The sequence below is a fragment of the Aedes aegypti genome, chromosome 1 (genome assembly GCF_002204515.2).
Source record: "Aedes aegypti strain LVP_AGWG chromosome 1, AaegL5.0 Primary Assembly, whole genome shotgun sequence".
In the NCBI taxonomy this organism is placed as follows: domain Eukaryota; kingdom Metazoa; phylum Arthropoda; class Insecta; order Diptera; family Culicidae; genus Aedes; species Aedes aegypti.
The window spans coordinates 287,047,362-287,067,622 of record NC_035107.1 but is presented as its reverse complement, the minus strand read 5'-3'; the positions used below and the strand labels follow the sequence as shown (position 1 = coordinate 287,067,622).

The window sequence follows — 20,261 nt, the reverse complement described above, 5'->3', positions numbered from 1 at the left end:
AATCATTCGACCATCCAGATCTCCATGGAACTCACCAGTTTGGATTGTTCCAAAGAAGATGGATGCGTCTGGTAAAAACAAATTCAGACTTGTAATAGACTTTAGAAAACTAAATCAGAAGACAATATCTGACAAATACCCGATGCCGGAAATTTCTAATATACTAGATCAGCTTGGAGGTAATTAATACTTTACTACTTTAGATTTAGCCTCTGGGTTTCATCAAATAAAGATGAATCCTAGAGATGTTGAAAAAACAGCATTTTCCGTTAACCAAGGCAAATACGAATTTGTTCGTATGCCATTTGGTTTAAAAAATGCTCCAGCGATTTTCCAAAGGGCAATAGATGACGTTTTACGTGAACACATTGGCAAAATTTGTTATGTGTACATGGACGATGTCGTTGTATTTGGAAAAACATTGGAAGAAGCTACAAAGAATTTGAAAATAATTTTAAAAACATTACAGGATGCAAATTTGAAAGTGCAACCTGATAAATCTGAATTTTTGAAAAAATCTGTTGAATTTCTCGGATACGTAATTACAAAAGACGGAATAAAACCGAACCCAAAGAAAATAGAATCAATAGAAAAATGGCCTGAACCTAAAACAGTTAAAGAATTAAGAAGTTTTTTAGGATTAATCGGATACTATCGAAGATTTGTAAAAGATTTCGCTAAAATAGCAAAACCTCTTACAAATCTCTTCAGAGGGGAGAGAGACCCTTCATCTAACAAAAAAATTACCTTTGGAGATACAGAGAAGGAAGCTTTTGAACAACTCAAAACCATACTTACTTCCAGCGATATATTAACGTACCCAAGCTTTGATAAAAAATTTCTTATTACGACAGATGCTTCTAATTACGCTATAGGAGCAGTTCTTAGCCAAGGTGAAATAGGGAAAGACAAACCAATTCACTTCGCTTCTCGGACGCTGAACAGAACCGAGGAAAACTTCTCAGCTACGGAAAAAGAAATGCTTGCCATCTATTGGGCTTTGAAAGTTTTCAGGAACTACATTTACGGTCAAAAATTTGTAGTAATAACAGATCACCAACCCCTAACTTTCTCTTTATCTTCAAAGAACACTAATGCTAAATTAAAACGTTGGAAATCGTATTTGGAGGAACACGATTACCAAATCATATATAAACCTGGACGGACAAATGTTGTAGCGGATGCATTGAGTCGAATTCAAATTAATTCTCTCACTCCAACACAACATTCGGCCGAAGACGATGACAGTAACTATATTATATCGACTGAAGCCCCACTTAACGCATTTAGACTTCAAATTATAATTGAGCATACCAAAATTAATCCCGAAACGATAGTTACGACTCCCTTCCCAGGTTATAAAAGAATTTTGATAAAACGGACTCAATTTACGGAACAAGTACTTACTACCATTTTAAAAAACTTTTTTGTACCTAGTAAACTCATTGGCCTACATACATCTGAAACCATCCTCGGACAACTTCAAGAAGTATACAGAAAATATTTTAGCAGAGCAAATTTATTAAAAATCCGATTCACACAAAATCTCCTTATTGATGTAACCGACCCCAATGAACAAGATAAATTAATTGAAAATACTCACGAAAGAGCACATCGAGGCATCAACGAGAACAAGCAACAAATTTTACGCACACATTACTTTCCAAAACTCTCTGCAAAAGTGAAAGATTTCATACGAACCTGTGACACTTGCAATACAACGAAATACGACAGACACCCTTTAAAAATCCATATCCAAGAAACTCCTATCCCTAACCATTCTTACGATATCATTCATATAGATATTTTCCAGATTGACAACAATTACTTTTTGTCCAGCCTAGACAAGTTTTCAAAATTTGGAAGAATGATACCTATTAAATCACGCCATGTTGTTCATATTCGTCGAGCATTTGAAGAAACCATAACGTCTAATATCATTCCTTCAGCCGTGACAACGGATAACGAGAAAGCATTTCTGTCGCCGGAAATAAAAGGCATTATGTTAGATCTGAATATTCAAGCATACGTTACCCCCAGCAATAAATCTGAAGTTAATGGACAGGTTGAACGATTTCATTCAACCATCACTGAGTTATACAGAATTCAAAAATCCCTAAACCCATCTTATCCTTGTAGAAGATTGATGGCAATATCCGTGAACAAATATAACGACACAATTCATTCAACCACCGGGAAAACTCCAAAAGAAATTCTTTTCGGTAAATCCAGTAATCCTGTCCCTATTGAAGAAATTGACCATGTAAGAAATAGACGCTACGACGAAGTTATTGTACAATTAAAAGCGAAACAAGAAAAACTTTTGGAAACACATAACAGGAAAAGACAAGAGCCCCCAGATTTAGAAACAGGGCAAGAAATTCTTGTAAAAGACAAAATTTTCAAAAGCAAACATAAACCCCTCTTCAAAAAACATTTTGTTCAAACCAATCAAAGAGTAACGGTGAGAAACGAGAAAAATCAAAATTTACATAAGTCAAACATAAAGAATATCAACATACGAAATCAAAACTTGTAAGATTCCAGCGAACCAATAATCCTTCCTCTAACACCGCACCATTCTTTTCATTCCAGCATACCCCCTATCCTTGCATCCCTGCAAATCCACAACCTGGATAAAAATCCCATTGCTATAGTAAAATTAGGAAACGGAAGAATATTAGAAGGCTACACAAAATTCATACACACTGTCAATGTGACGTCTATTCAAACTACTGTAACCTACCTTGAAGATATTGTAAATGAAAAAAATTGTTCTAATCCAATACTTACTCATAGAATCGAAACATTAAAAAATAACCTAGCACAAGTAAAACCCTTAAATAGCAAAAGAGTCAGAAGATGGGACGCTTTAGGTAAAGCATGGAAATGGATGGCTGGATCTCCTGATTCAGACGACCTCAAAAATATAAATAGTTCGATAAATCACCTTGTTGACAATAATAACGATCAAGTAGAAATCAACGAAAAATTAGAGAAAACACTTACAAATTTGACTATCTATTTGAATGACATAAGCCTCTTAGATTCTCAAAATTTTAACGAAATATCAAAGGAGTTAGATTCACTGAAAATTATGTTTCATCTAGATCTAATAAATGACGAAATCGAAGCTATTAGAAATGCAATAATATATTCAAAATTGAATATTTTAAATAACAAATTGTTAAGCCCAACAGAAACCGAAGAGATTACATCCAGATTAGAGACACAAGGAATTCACCAGAACCTGATAGATGAAGCCTTGCAGTTCGCTACCACATCAGTCGTCACCAACGGAGAAGTCATCTTGTACATTGTAGGCATCCCCAACTTCAGCAACACTACATTTCAACAACTTCGAGTCGAAGCTGTGATCAATCAAGCAGAACGTATTATGATACCCGGCAAAATCTTCTTTAAAAGCGTGTCAAACCTTTATCTGTTGATAACACCATGTACGGAATTGGCAAATTGGACCATTTGCAAAACATCTGAACTTAAAGACGTGTCCACCGATGGTTGCATTAGCAACGTCATAACAGGTTCTCCAAGTAACTGTTCATACGAAGTCATCTACAATCATATTCCAGTCATCGAAATGGGAACCACAACAGTACTTCTAAATGATGTACACGACACTCTACAAAATACCTGTGGAGCGACGAACAGACAGTTACGAGGCTCATATCTCATCGTATACGAAAACTGTTCTATCACCTTTCAGAACTTTACATTTACAAACGCTGTAACCAGAATCGTAGAACAACCGTTCTTTGCACCATCAACCGACCTAAACATATCCAGGACCCAAACTTATCAAACTGTTGGCATTAACAGAATACACCAACTTCATCTGAAAAACATCAAAAAATTGGAATATCTGCACACAAAGACAGATGTAACATCGTGGTCATTGTGGGGAGGATTTTCATTCACCACAACATTGATCATTCTACTAGGATTCTACATCTTCGTTAAGGCACGTCAACAAACAGCTTCAGTTAACATCATCACACCTCAAGAAAAACCACAAGCCACTCCGCTACATTACATTTATCAACCACCGACACTTGCTGACACATACAGTTCTTCCAGTCGTTGATCCAGGAGGCTCAACACTTCAAAGGGGGAGTAGTTAACACCCATTCATTCGAGTCATCAAAATAACACACCGGATACCGATCGCCTGCGATGCGCTGACGCTGCACCACGCGCTGCAATCAACCCGTGTGGAATCTAGGCCGTTGTCAACGCCGACTTGCTGCTTAGGTTGCATTTTATGTTCTCATTATAATTGAAATAAAATTATTCCTCACTTTTGTTTCGACCGTCAACGAGTCCGCGTTCTTTTTTAAAAACCCGAACAGGCCCCTCAGGTCTTAACTTGCATTCTATGCCTAGTAACATACTCGTTGGACATGCGAACAGCACTTACTTGTTAGCACATACACTACCTTATGAGAATATTCACACGGTTTGTCTAGTGTTTGTTCGGATAGGTTAGCGTATAAACCAGTCTGCTATGTTCATGATTGAAACTTACTGTTTGGTCGCATAAAATACCATGCGAATATGGGAAATGCAGCAGTTAGGGTGTCCATTCAAAATCAGTTTTTCAAATTCCCGAATGTCCAAAACAAATTTAAAAAAAATATTTTAGTTTTTTTTATACAAAATAGTCAAAATCGGAAGACTTGAGATTATGAAATAAATTAAAACTGCAAAGTTCAATAACAAACCTTTTAAGACTGTCTTCGAAATTATGCGTTAGCCATAGACCATGATTGATTCCTGGGAAAAAAATTGATCTGGTGAAACTTATGTTGGATCTTTTTAACAGAAACGGTATCTTTGAAAACATTTTATTTTTCTCCTTTGAAGCTGGCTAAATTTTTGACATAAATCTAAAATTGCATCTTACAAGCAATCTGTCAAAAATATGGCTAAGAATTGCGTAAAAAACTTAACAAAAATCTGACCAAGATTACCTAAAGGACCTCGCATTTTATTTACGTTAAAAGATTTTTCCATGAATTTTTGAACAATTTTACATGAAATTTGTTGGGAATGAATGGAAAAATGCACCGTAAATCTGCAGAAATCAATGCAAAATCTCGTCAGGGGCCTCATGAAAACGTTGTCATAGATCAAGGAATAACTAATAGGTAATCCAGACAAGACTTCATCAAAAATCAGTATTATCTCAGAAATCCGCCAATCGTACTTCTGAATTAATCTAAGATTTCAGTGATTCTCCCAAGAAATTTGTCAAATATTCATTTAGCTCAGGTTTTCATAAATGGCAATATCATCAACCATAACAACTTACTACAACTTATTTTGGTAGTTTGTAGGTTTAGTGCTTGGAGATGTTCGTTCCAAATTATTTTCCCGGTGACCATCTCAAATTTCCGGTTTTCCCGTCTTTTTCCCCGGTCCAGTAGCCACCCTGGAATTATTGAAAACTAATCGTATCACTTAGTCACGACTCGTAGGTTTTATCTGTTTTACGACCCGTTTTGTATAGAAATAGTTGACCTAAGATGAAGTGATTCCTATCAATATTAGTACTCGCCAGCCCTGTACCATATGACGAATTCCATGTCAAATCGGACAGTCACAGGGCACGGCCTTCTTCGATTTGCAGTTAATTTTACAAATATTTTTGGATTGGTAGAATCAGTATTTTCCATATATAAATCAATCATTTCCAAAACTGTTGATTTGGAAGAAAAATATTGTATGGAAGAGTTGTAGTGAACCATTTAAGCTTAAAAAACCAAATACACTTTTTTTTAAATAAATTGCATGCAACAACTCATAATTTCATTTTCAGAAGCTAATCTTGAGTCAAACATGTGTAAAATTCCCAAAATCAATGTAAATCAAAATTATTGGGTACAACATATACAAAATATCTAAAGCTGACGGTTTATGAGCAAACATTTTTGTCCTCCTCAATATTGCTTCGGGATCGATGTGCATCGGTTGGTTAGTCGTTCGTCGTTTTGCAACGTTGGAGTTGTTCTGGGCTGTTGCGGTTATTTAACGCCTGGCAGAACTAGTCAACATCGAACCATGGAATGGCTGGGAAAAGTGGCCCAGGCCGGGACGGAGAACTTTACCCACCACACGTTACTGTTAGTTAACTTCAGAACATCCCCAGAGTATGGAAACCGCGTGGCGAGAGAGTGCAATGGACTGGCGGAGTAGATATACGCACAGTTCGCCGGAGAAAGCCTTCTGCTTCTGATAATGCGTAGCAACTCTGATGGGCCAAGTGCAGATGCGAACGGCGGTGTGAGAATCGCATATAATAGCATAATGAAGAGCCGTTGCTGCGTTGGCTGGATTGTTGAAAGATTGGGGGGAAGAAGTTTTGCCCAAGAAAATTGATTCGCTACTATTCAATGGAACAACGGCTGGAACGCGTTTTCCACACCTTATCGCGCTTTTGAAGTGGGAGTAGGTGGGCGGGCTGCTAGCTGAATGTGATTATGATATACACAAGAGATTCGATCAGGGTCCGGAGAATAGTTCAACCGTTTCTCAGGGTTCATCGAACGCGGGGTTTATTCGACCGTATCAAAGCTATTTCTATTTGAAAAGCTTGTAGCTGAATAATGGATATAGTTATCTGAGAATAACAGAAATTTTACCTTCTATGACTCGAGATGTTACAGCTGAATTATCATTTTCCGGAAAACCAGAGTTGATTGACAGTTAAACAAGGATTTCGTCAATAAAATAAATAGCCAACTCATGACTTGAATGTTGACATTTGGGAAAATTTGCAAGAAATTTTATCGAACAAATTTATTTCTTGTCCAGACCAATACTTAATATTAATATTCGATGTCTTCAAAAAAAAAATCGCCTGGGGATTTTCAAAATTTAAGGAATTCTGAGAAGAATCCTTTCAAGATTCTGAGAAGAATCCTACCAGGATTCTTTGAAAAATTATCTCAGGATTCTGAGAAGACCCCTCAAGAAGAATCCTTTCAGGATTGTGAGAAGAGTCCTTTCAGAATTCTGAAAATAGAAAACCTCTCAGAAGATACCTCTAATAATTCTGAGAAGAACCATCTCAGGTTCAAGAATATAACAAGGATACTGTACAAAATCTGGTGGATCAATCGATCAAGTTTGTACTCTTGAAAATTCAATCAATCACAAGATTTTTTTTCTTTGAGTTAAGACTGCTTGTATCAAACCCACGTCTATTTCTCGTCGTTCAATTATAAATCTGGCTAAACATAGATATGAGCAAACCAAAACCTCCGCGAGTTCATCCAGATAGGGGGAGATCCCCCAGTGCCGGACAGCACCCAATACCGGACAAAGTCGAAAAATTGAGAAATCATGGTCCAATTAAGATGGTGTATTAGTAGAAAAGGAAGCTATTATGGAGACTAATGTTTGCGTAGAATAACACATCCTTGAAAAATGCACGCCTTTTTAAAAAAGTACAAGTTTGAAAATTTTAAAAAAATTGACGTATCGCCTTAATTTTAAGCCTATTTAGTTATTATTTCGATTATGGAAAAATAATTTGGATCACGCAAGCATGTTCGAACATAATCCTTATTTGATAGTATGAATGTATTTTGTACCATAATTGAACTAAACATGGACACATTACAATTTTGGTTGAGCACCTCCTGTCCCCCAGTTTCGGACAGCTTGATTTGTTAGATGATATCTTTGTAATTATTGCACCATTGTCTCAAAATACATTATTTTTTATGGATTCCGTCGATCATGGTATCAAACATGCAATAAAATTAAGAAGAATGAACATTCAGAACAACATCGTAAAATGTACTTATTATACCATCATATATGATTTCGATGGACATCTTGCAAACTAAGAAGAACTCAAATTGTTCTTGTAAATGTTGCAAATGCATAGAATAAGCAATTATATACTATTCCTATAGTAAATACATTCAATGATGTTCAAATTCACATAATTCGAGACATTTCCAGATCGTGTCCGGTATTGGGTGCCACCTTTCAAGATCGATCAATTTGGTACTAAAATACATCATCGAAATGCAATGTCAAAATTCATATTTATATTTTCAAATTTATTTTTGTACACCATAAAAATGATAATATTTATCATAAATGGGTAACACGAGCACATGAAACTAATATTTTTCTAATTATAAATTTACTGGCTTAAGTGTCCGGTACTGGGGGATCAATCCTGCCTTCGTACCTATTCATCAAAAAAGAGCCAAACTCATGAAACCTAAATAATGCAAAACTGGTGAAACCGAACGAGACACTCTGACCCAGTTTATGCGAGCTTGGTTCCCTCGAGCTCACGTCTCACTATCCCAGCTTGCCATCATTCCAAATTACTAGGATTTCTTGCGGAGCAAAACCTAAAAACGCACTATACCAGGCGAAACACCACCTCCCTCCCCTTCATAAATCACCCCCCACATAAAGAGTCATTGGCGCCCAACGACCCATTCAGTATTCAGTCCAGTCATCCATCACCATTAGTGCCCCTGATGCAGCTGCAACGAGCGCGAACAAGCTCACAGGAGCACACCTGGGTCCGAATTCCGTCCGTTCTCTACAGTCAAAATTGTCGAACAGAACAAAAAAAAAGGTCCGACACCGCGAATACAACAGAGTTCGCCCTTTTTGACAGACCAAAAGACAACAAAGTGCAACAAAGTGCTACATTAGGGTGGTGCAAATAACAAAAAATGGAAATCCCATCTTCCATTCCTTACAATCTTTATGATAAAAATAGAGGCCCTGGCCAACCTTTTCGAACCACGACACAGTGGTTTAAAACGCCATTCAATTAACAGCTCCCTGGATTGAAGAGGTGGACGTAGGTCATGACGTCTTTAGCAAAATTGATCGGTGGCATGTGTCATCTTTTGGAAGTATTGATTAATCCCCCTAAAAAAAATAGAAAGTTGGTGATTGCAACAAAGTTGTGGCATTCGTTACTAGCTGAAGACATGAATATCCTATATATTACTTTAAACGTTATCAACTCAAGAAGATACTCAAACGGGCTCCATCCCATTACCCCGAACGCCATTACCCCGAACGCCACTACCCCGAACGCCACTACCCCGAATGGGTCACTACCCCGAACGCCATTACCCCGAATGGGTCATTACCCCGAACGCCACTACCCCGAATGAGCCATTACCCCGAAAAGTACTATGCAGTATCTTGTTTTGCGTGCAAAAATGATGTATGGTCATAACGTTATAGAGGATTGACCATTCGTAAATGCGTCTCTAATGTAAACTGGAAATCAGTGGTGTGTAAAATTCGTCGGTGAAATGCTTTCCCTTTGCTTTCTATTTTCCCTTCTTTCATATGTCAGCTATTCTTTCGAAATATCTTGTAGGCAACTATCTTCTTCTTTTTCTTTCTGGGACAGTGCTTTCTCTCAGCTCAGTGACTACTACCGCAGTTCAAGGGTTTATTCACAAATTTCATAACGCCAAAAATTGTCATGTTTGACACCTATCCATTCGTTACCATTTTGTATGGAAATTCTACAAATGTTGTATGAGGTGTAACATTTCGATGACAACCACCCATAACCCCCCTTAGCGTTATGAAATTTGTGAATAGGCTTCCAACAAAACAAGAATTTTATTGACTGAAAGCTGTCCTTGTCAATTTATCATTCTTGTACATGTGCCTCTAAGCCCCGGGATGTCAAGGAACTTTTTAATGCAATAAGATCCACAATTGGAGAAACTCGAACCCTTACCCTCAATATGGTCTCGCTTAACAGCTGCGTGCTCGCCGGCATTTGGACTTCTTGGTGGTGTTAATGGACCAATGCACGGGTTCACTATTTGACGTTTCAGCGGTGCCGTGTTATTTATGTGACCATGACAACTAGTGAATTCGGCACCGCTCAAACGTCAAATTAGTGAACTCGTGCATTGGTCCATTAACACCACCAAGAAGTCCATCAATCAGCAAAGAAAGCTCTCAGTTAATAACTGTGGAAGTGCTCATAAGAACACTAATCTGAGAAGCAGGCTCTGTCCCAGTGGGGACGTAACGCCAGAAAGAAGAAGATTCTTAAATTTCTATCGAAACTATTCTGTCAGAATTCGACCTTGTATATTTTTAAAATCATGGCCTTGTTTTTTGGAAATACAACGAAATATTCGATAAAAATTTTCCCTAAGTTTCCGTTATAATCTCTCAAAAGATGTTTTTTTTTACATACAGTTTGTTTCTGTAATCTAGAGAATGATGCCCAGGATTTTATGAGAATCCTACATAAAATTCTGTGCGAAATATCCTAGGATTGTGTGAACACTCTGCCCACGACTACCTTGGATTTATTGGTATTCCTGTCTAGTTTTTCGTAAAAAACATGTCAAAATTATGTTGTGAAATATCTGCGTACAATTGTGTTCTAAAATTCATGCTCATACTTGTGATTGACTACTTCAACCATTTGGCAACAATAATTTTGAAAATGTGTTGGAATTTTAGTCATGTCTATCATATAGTTAAGAAAACCCTTTTACCTAATCTTCCTTAAATGAATTGAAAATCAATCTCTTTTAATCATTCTTATCTAACAAATTACAGTAGAAACTCATTTTCACGACAACTTTTCTAGTGATTTGTCACTCTCTATAGCGAAGTGTTTCGGTCCCTTGAAAAATATTTAGATGTTATAACTATTCTTTATAACGACTTTTTCCTATAACGACGGTCCCTTGCGATATCATAATACCAAGCTTCGACTTTACTAATCACCTCGATATATTCTAACTTCGAGTTGGGTAATGGTAACTTGCCAAGGGCGAAAATCAATGATAATTAAGTTAAATACTAGAAATGGGCCAGATATGAGAAGATCCACGTCAGCCCTGGTTCACATAAAAAAAAATAATGCAAAATAAGCTAAAATGGTAAGGAGACGTACAGAACCGGTTCAACTATTCTGTCCACGTTGATGCTAAGTCGCAATAACTTATTTCTTCTGCTTTTTATGAGAAAAAAACTGAATAAATCAATTGATTTAGATCTGACTTTGTTTGAAGTTCTTGTATGAGTTTACACAAATATTATACCCATAGAGTAAGGTGGGACGAAAGTTCGACCTTAGTGGTATAATCAAGATTTCCATAAAAACCATAGCAGTTGAAAAGAAATAAATACCACACAGTGATCATTCAACATATTGGCTAAAATTTGGCTGAATAAATTTCTGTCAAATTTTTTGCCCATTTTTAGTTATAACTGTAAATAAATACATATATAATATATATATACAGTATTGGACAAAACATTTGCAACTTTTTCGATTTTCCATAAAAAATGACCAACTTTGGTAAGCTAGATCTTAGTTATTTATGAACCGATTTGAACGAAATTTTCACAGAACATCAGATATAACTTGAATTTTAACATATAGTTTTGAATATTTTTCCAAACACGAGTTTATAAGTTATAACGGTTTATCTAAAGTGTAATTTTCGACGAAAAATTCAAAACTATTTATCTCAAAATCTGATAGCCCTACACAAAAACTGTCTTCAACAAACTTGTTCATCTCGTTAAAATCTACAACTTTGCTGAAGATACCATGAAGCTATTCCTTCAATATGAATAGTTATGTCATTTATAAAAAATCGTCAAAAAATTCACTTTAGTCAAACCGTTACTACTTCTGAACTAGTGATTGGAAAAATCAATCAAAAATATATGTTAAAATTCAAGTTATGTCTGATGTTCTGCCAAAATTTCATTCAAATCGGTCCATAAACAACTGAGATTTAGCTTACCAAAGTTGGTCATTTTGTATGGAAAATCGAAAAAGTTGCAAATGTTTTGTCCAATACTGTATACATATATATATATATATATATATATATATATATATATATATATATATATATATATATATATATATATATATATATATATATATATATATATATATATATATATATATATATATATATATATATATATATATATATATATATATATATATATATAATTTATAAAAACAAATACACACTAAATTTTCATCAAAAAAATTACCCAAACAGGCCTAATTGTAATACTAAGTCAAAATGCGATATTGTGGTAACTTTTTTCGCATGATCAGGCTAATTTCGCTAAATTTCAAGATAATATGTGGTTTTGGGCAATTTTTATTTTTTTCCGTTAGTTTATCTATAGGTCGAACTTTTGCCCCACTATGGGCCAAAAAATGATTCTAAGAATTTATGTAAAAACAAATACACCTCTAAGCATCTTTATAATAGGCAAAAAAACGCCCTTATATAGAAAATCGAAAAATATTTTATCTTCATTTGGTTCCATGCAATGAAAATTTGACCAAATATTAGAATTTTTACGGTAAAAAACAACAAACTTTTCCAAATCTCTATCGATTCTTATGATATTTGTAGTGAAAGTCTCTTAACTGAATAGCATTCGTACCACCATGGCATTTATAAGTTTTGTTTTGAATTGAGCAAGAAATCTTAAAAAGAAACTTTTACCCCACTCGTTCATTTGCCCCACTTTCCTCTAGGGAACTAAAATTAGCAACCAAATTTCCCAGACAACCAGAATGTACGTATAGCGAAATCACCTTTTGTGTTATGCGATGCTTGTATGTGCAAACTTTCCGTATGTCGTTCACATGCCTTATACGTACGAAAGTGGAAGTGGTAAATGTACATATACTCTATGATGAGAAATGGAAATACAGTCATACTTCGACATAACGTAACCTCTTTATAACGTAACTCGATATACGATATAACGTAACTTTAACCTCGATATAACGTTTTTTTTTTGTCTCCCATTTATTTTTCTAAATTTTGTTGAAAACATGATTTATGAACTACAATAAACATTCTTCAAAATTCAAACACTAATCAATACTAAATCAGAGCAATTAAAACGTTCACTCTCAATACAGTCATGAATTTATATCGAGAGAGCTATGAGCTCAATGGTAAAACCATTTTTTTTTTAATTTCTGTACATTTGTATACATTCTTTATTTTTATTGCATTTACGCTCCCACTGAAACCAAGCCTTTTACTTCATTTTTTATAAAAACTTTAATAATTATTGATTTAGTCTTTCCATTCAAAACGACACTAGATCAAACTCAGATTAGACTTGTGTATCGCCGGGCCATGCTGCCTTCGCCGATCCATTTAACGTATATTTGATATTTTGTCTAAAAAATTCTTAAGTGAATATTTAGCTATTGCTTTAAGAATTCCTACAGATATTCTTCATATAATTTCTCCAAGAATTACATGTTTCTCCTGAAATATCTCCACAGATTTCAACTACATTCATTCCGAGGATACCTCCAAAGATTCCTCCAATAATTTTTCCATGGAATTATCCTTAACCCTCTTGATAATCATGTTTGTAACTTAAAACATATTCTTTAAATAATTCCGACAGTGATCTCCCAGAAATTCCATTAGTTTAAACTCCTGATATTCATGTATAAAACTTTTTGAGATTTTCTTCAGAAATGATTCAAGGGATTCGACCAGATTTGTTTTCAAAGCGATTTCAGATATTCCTAGGAACATTTGATCAGTATTGACCTAACGCGGCATTCCTTTAGGAATTTCATCAGAAAATTCTCATTCAATTTTACCAAGAAGTCGTTGAAATATTTCTCCAGGAATTTCTCCCAACTATCCAAAAACTATTTCCAAAAAATTCTGGATTCTAAAAATTTAAAATTTTGAATTTCTTCAATAGTTAAAAAAAATGAATTCTACTATGCCTTCGGTCAAGAACTTCACAAGTAATTTCTCCAGGATAAGAAGTGAATTCAACTTCGAATTCTTAAAACCATCCCCCCTACGATACCTTATTTTTTCTGAAGTGTAGAGATTCATAAACTATTCCAGCATTTTTTCGTGAATTCTTCCAGCAACCCTTTTAAAGAACAACCCAGTAATAATTTTTTGAATGTTCAAGAAATTATTCCAAAAAATCGTACAGGTATTCGTCCAGAAACCAGAAAAAAATCTTCTCGAAATATCTCCAGCCATTTCATTATGAATTTCTGCAGAACGTTACAGCTATTTATACAAGAACCATCCTAGGTACTAATTAAGTTTCTTCAAGGATTCTTTCATTGATTCCATAAGAAATTTCTAAAGAAAGTTCTCCTTATTTATTTTTTTCAGTTGGTTCTCCAAGTAATTCTTGAAGTATTCGTGTAGAGATATTCCTCGGGATTTTTCTATTACAAAAATATATTCAGGGATTCATCCAAAAACTGATCAAGTTCCCCAGATCCCCCATGACTTCTTCTAGAATACTGCCCTCAAGAGAGTTTTAAGAGTTTTTTTTAATGATTTCTTTCATACATTTTTTAAAGAATTTTTGGGAAATGCATTCTAAAATTCTGTCAAAAAAAGTAAATGATTTTTTTTATTTCTTTATTTTTTTTGAGAATTTTACCGCGAGTTCTTCATAATAAAGCCACAAAATGGCTAACCAAACAGTGCTACCTCAAATTGCCTTCAAGCTTCTGAACATCTTTCTATGTGACCAGGATCATGAGCTGAAGTATGCTGAAATATAATCAACTTTATATACATTGGCTAATAACAGTGCTGTTTCAAAAAGCATTAAAACTTCTAAACAACTTTACACGAACTTTCTAGGTGGTCAGGATCATCAGCTAGAGCCTGCTAGAGTATGATCGAATTTACTTGCAGACTAGCGCCACATAGCGGCAAAATTGTCAATAAAAATGCCACCTTATGAACGCTATAAAGCTTCTGAAAAAAAATGTTGAGCCGGTCTACTTTGGTGGATATCTATATATCAATCTATACCTAAAACAAATGGATAGGTGTTTGTATGTCACGAGTTGGCTTGAGAATGGGTCAATGGATTTGAATTTGAAACCTTTCATTGTCGAAAAAACGAGACAAAACTAATGTATCATTTTGTAAGGGAAATTTTATGCCGTTTTTCAACAATTTACTTAATAGACCAATAAAATTTTGCCGGGACTACTAGTTGCATATACAAAAAAAATCTACCGTGTTATAAATTTTTCAAAACTTCTGGATAGTAATATCCAAGAGGGCCGCGAAGCCACATTTTCTCGTTTTTAAGTAGTTTTTCTCATGAAGCAATGTTTCCTTGCTTGTCTTCCAGAATTGCATCAAACATTTCTGATGTCAACAACAACATTAAGTTTTGACCGGTTTTCTGCGCCATGACACCTTGAGCTTAATTGAGTTATGCTGAGCGAAATCTTTACGAATACTTCAGCAGGATATTTGATAATATTTTGGTGATATCTGTATTTGTCAAAATTAAGAAGTCTTCTGAAGTTCCTTGGTTGATTCCTAAGAAGCCAAATAAAAAGATTCTTAAAACACACAAAACAGCTTTCAAACAGCTCTCAAACTATTTTAAGATTGTTCTCGTAGAAATTGCTATTGTGCACCTTGGAATATCTTTGACACTTTGTTTATTAGATTTTAGCAAGCTCATTTTCAAAATTTCCTCATCGAAACTCATGGAAAATTCTTAGTGGATTTAGTGCATTCATATGATCTTGGTTTCATTCTGGCATTATTTGTGACCTGTAAGTAATATCTTTTGATTTATTATGAGACTTAGGAAATCTTCTTACTTCCTATACTTTCATTTCAACACAAAATAATGTTTCAGAGTCCGTGGCATGTTTGTAGGGTTGCTGCATCAAAAAGGTTTGGAACCACTGATAGCTTTTGGGCCAAGCTTCAGAGGAAAATAATCATCAGCGTTTTGCTAAATTTCTAAACCAGATGTTTTGCTCACAATCGAGGCAATGTTCATGAAAATCTATTATTGCACTGAGAACAAATTCTGAAATCTAGTGAAATAATTTAGAATTGAACGAAAAAACTGGTTTTAAATTTTTGATGATTACTGATCATCAAATGATAGATTCTGGAGCCTTAAATCACCTCCAAAGTGACTGAAAAATTGATAGAACACTGTTTTCATCATAAAGATTGTACGGCAGATATGGTATATTGATTTTTCGAACTTTTTATAATATGAACCACCCTAGTAGTTTGCGCTAGTGTGGCGCCCCCTGGAGGCGATTCGTTTCCGTGTTTGCGTCGTCCGTCGTGTCGCTTTCCGGTTGTTTCGTGGCGAATGGGCACCACACTAGTAACAAGCAGCAACAGCTAGATGGCCAGGTAGATGAAGCGGAAAGTAAATAAATCATTATTCTTTTCTCGCGCACACGGCGAATCGTAATGATGACGACGAGGAAGGCAATGGTTGACCCCGATGGAACACATAAAAAAGCAAGGCAACCTACGAACAAAGCAAGCCATGACGAGTTCTGTCCCGTTTTGTTTTGTTCTGACTTCTGACCCTTGACATGGACGACTTGGATCGTTTCTGGGGAAGCAGGGCTGAGGAAAAGCAGGGGTTTCTCGTGCCCGAACTGGACAAAGAATCTCAAGCTGCAAGGGTACCTAGATACGATGAAAAGTTAGTTGTAGAACCAAAGTAATAGTTGGTTTACATGGCTACCTCGATGGTCTCAGTTGCTCTGGTTTTGTGTTTCATTACTCAATATCTTCTTAACCCAACTGTCTGGAAAAGCTTCGTGTCCAGAAACCGGAAAAGCTTCTCGTATATAGAAGTTGGAAAAGCTTCTCTTCCAGAAGTTATAAAGCTTCTCCCAGATGCTGGATAAGCTTTTCTCAGAGGCTGGAAAAGCTTCTGCTAGAAGCTGAAAAAGCTTCTCCCAGAAACTGTTAAAGCTTCTCTTAGAAGCTGGAAAAGCTTTTCGCAGAAAGTGGAAAGAACCTCCCAAGTAGCTGAAAAGCTTCTCCCCAGAAGCTGGAAAGCTTCTCCCAGAAGCTGTAAAAGATTCTCCCAGAAGATAGAAGAGCTTCTCCCAGAAGCTGGGAAAGTTTATCTCAGAAGCTGGGAAAGTTTTTCCCAGAAGCTGGGAAAGCTTCTCCCAGAAGCTGGGAAAGCTTCTCCCAGAAGCTAGGAGAGCTTCTCCCAGAAGCTGGCACTCCAAAACAACTGGCACTCCCAAAAGCTGAAAAGCTTCTCTCAGAAGCTGAAAAGCTTCTCTCAGAAGCTGAAAAGCTTCTTCTCAGAAGCTGAAAAGCTTATTCTCAGAAGCTGAAATTTTTCTTCTCAGAAGCTGAAAAGCATCTTCTCGGAAGCTGAAAAGCTTCTTCTCAGAAGCTGAAAAGCATCTTCTCAGAAGCTGAAAAGCTTCTCTCAGAAGCTGAAAAGCTTCTTCTTAGAAGCTGAAAAGCTTCTTCTCAGAAGCTGAAAAGCTTCTTCTCAGAAGCTGAAAAGCTTCTTCTCAGAAGCTGAAAAGCTTCTCCTCAGAAGCTGAAAAGCTTCTCCTCAGAAGCTGAAAAGCTTCTCCTCAGAAGCTGAAAAGCTTCTTCTCAGAAGCTGAAAAGCTTCTCTCAGAAGCTGAAAAGCTTCTCTCAGAAGCTGAAAAGCTTCTCTCAGAAGCTGAAAAGCTTCTCTCAGAAGCTGAAAAGCTTCTCTCAGAAGCTGAAAAGCTTCTCTCAGAAGCTGAAAAGCTTCTCTCAGAAGCTGAAAAGCTTCTCTCAGAAGCTGAAAAGCTTCTCTCAGAAGCTGAAAAGCTTCTCTCAGAAGCTGAAAAGCTTCTCTCAGAAGCTGAAAAGCTTCTCTCAGAAGCTGAAAAGCTTCTCTCAGAAGCTGAAAAGCTTCTCTCAGAAGCTGAAAAGCTTCTCTCAGAAGCTGAAAAGCTTCTCTCAGAAGCTGAAAAGCTTCTCTCAGAAGCTGAAAAGCTTCTCTCAGAAGCTGAAAAGCTTCTCTCAGAAGCTGAAAAGCTTCTCTCAGAAGCTGAAAAGCTTCTCTCAGAAGCTGAAAAGCTTCTCTCAGAAGCTGAAAAGCTTCTTCTCAGAAGCTGAAAAGCTTCTTCTCAGAAGCTGAAAAGCTTCTCTCAGAAGCTGAAAAGCTTCTCTCAGAAGCTGAAAAGCTTCTTCTCAGAAGCTGAAAAGCTTATTCTCAGAAGCTGAAAAGCTTATTCTCAGAAGCTGAAAAGCTTCTTCTCAGAAGCTGAAAAGCATCATCTCAGAAGCTGAAAAGCTTCTTCTCAGAAGCTGAAAAGCTTCTTCTCAGAAGCTGAAAAGCTTCTTCTCAGAAGCTGAAAAGCTTCTTCTCAGAAGCTGAAAAGCTTCTTCTCAGAAGCTGAAAAGCTTCTTCTCAGAAGCTGAAAAGCTTCTTCTCAGAAGCTGAAAAGCTTCTTCTCAGAAGCTGAAAAGCTTCTTCTCAGAAGCTGAAAAGCTTCTTCTCAGAAGCTGAAAAGCTTCTTCTCAGAAGCTGAAAAGCTTCTTCTCAGAAGCTGAAAAGCTTCTTCTCAGAAGCTGAAAAGCTTCTTCTCAGAAGCTGAAAAGCTTCTTCTCAGAAGCTGAAAAGCTTCTTCTCAGAAGCTGAAAAGCTTCTTCTCAGAAGCTGAAAAGCTTCTTCTCAGAAGCTGAAAAGCTTCTTCTCAGAAGCTGAAAAGCTTCTTCTCAGAAGCTGAAAAGCTTCTTCTCAGAAGCTGAAAAGCTTCTTCTCAGAAGCTGAAAAGCTTCTTCTCAGAAGCTGAAAAGCTTCTCCTCAGAAGCTGAAAAGCTTCTCCTCAGAAGCTGAAAAGCTTCTCCTCAGAAGCTGAAAAGCTTCTTCTCAGAAGCTGAAAAGCTTCTTCTCAGAAGCTGAAAAGCTTCTTCTCAGAAGCTGAAAAGCTTCTCTCAGAAGCTGAAAAGCTTCTCTCAGAAGCTGAAAAGCTTCTCTCAGAAGCTGAAAAGCTTCTCTCAGAAGCTGAAAAGCTTCTCTCAGAAGCTGAAAAGCTTCTCTCAGAAGCTGAAAAGCTTCTTCTCAGAAGCTGAAAAGCTTCTTCTCAGAAGCTGAAAAGCTTCTCTCAGAAGCTGAAAAGCTTCTCTCAGAAGCTGAAAAGCTTCTTCTCAGAAGCTGAAAAGCTTATTCTCAGAAGCTGAAAATTTTCTTCTCAGAAGCTGAAAAGCATCTTCTCAGAAGCTGAAAAGCTTCTCTCAGAAGCTGAAAAGCTTCTTCTCAGAAGCTGAAAAGCTTCTTCTCAGAAGCTGAAAAGCTTCTTCTCAGAAGCTGAAAAGCTTCTTCTCAGAAGCTGAAAAGCTTCTTCTCAGAAGCTGAAAAGCTTCTTCTCAGAAGCTGAAAAGCTTCTTCTCAGAAGCTGGAAAAGCTTCTCTCAGAAGCTGGAAAAGCTTCTTCTCAGAAGCTGAAAAGCTTCTTCTCAGAAGCTGAAAAGCTTCTTCTCAGAAGCTGAAAAGCTTCTCTCAGAAGCTGAAAAGCTTCTCTCAGAAGCTGAAAAGCTTCTTCTCAGAAGCTGAAAAGCTTCTTCTCAGAAGCTGAAAAGCTTCTTCTCAGAAGCTGAAAAGCTTCTTCTCAGAAGCTGAAAAGCTTCTTCTCAGAAGCTGGAAAAGCTTCTCTCAGAAGCTGGAAAAGCTTCTCTCAGAAGCTGGAAAAGCTTCTCTCAGAAGCTGGAAAAGCTTCTCTCAGAAGCTGGAAAAGCTTCTCTCAGAAGCTGGAAAAGCTTCTCTCAGAAGCTGGAAAAGCTTCTCTCAGAAGCTGGAAAAGCTTCTCTCAGAAGCTGGAAAAGCTTCTCTCAGAAGCTGGAAAAGCTTCTCTCAGAAGCTGGAAAAGCTTCTCTCAGAAGCTGGAAAAGCTTCTCTCAGAAGCTGGAAAAGCTTCTCTCAGAAGCTGGAAAAGCTTCTCTCAGAAGCTGGAAAAGCTTCTCTCAGAAGCTGGAAAAGCTTCTCTCAGAAGCTGGAAAAGCTTCTCTCAGAAGCTGGAAAAGCTTCTCTCAGAAGCTGGAAAAGCTTCTCTCAGAAGCTGGAAAAGCTTCTCTCAGAAGCTGGAAAAGCTTCTCTCAGAAGCTGGAAAAGCTTCTCTCAGAAGCTGGAAAAGCTTCTCTCAGAAGCTGGAAAAGCTTCTCTCAGAAGCTGGAAAAGCTTCTCTCAGAAGCTGGAAAAGCTTCTCTCAGAAGCTGGAAAAGCTTCTCTCAGAAACTGGAAAAGCTTCTCTTAGAAGCTGGAAAAGCTTCTCTCAGAAGCTGGAAAAGCTTCTCTCAGAAGCTGGAAAAGCTTCTCTCAGAAGCTGGAAAAGCTTCTCTCAGAAGCTGGAAAAGCTTCTCTCAGAAGCTGGAAAAGCTTCTCTCAGAAGCTGGAAAAGCTTCTCTCAGAAGCTGGAAAAGC

General features: G+C 36.7%; 1 protein-coding gene across 1 annotated transcript in view; it reads right to left on the bottom strand.

Annotated features, from left to right (window-relative positions):
• The window catches only part of LOC5565610, a gene marked incomplete in the record, with an annotated part of 686,619 nt that overhangs the window by 641,488 nt on the left and 24,870 nt on the right, over positions 1 to 20,261 (bottom strand).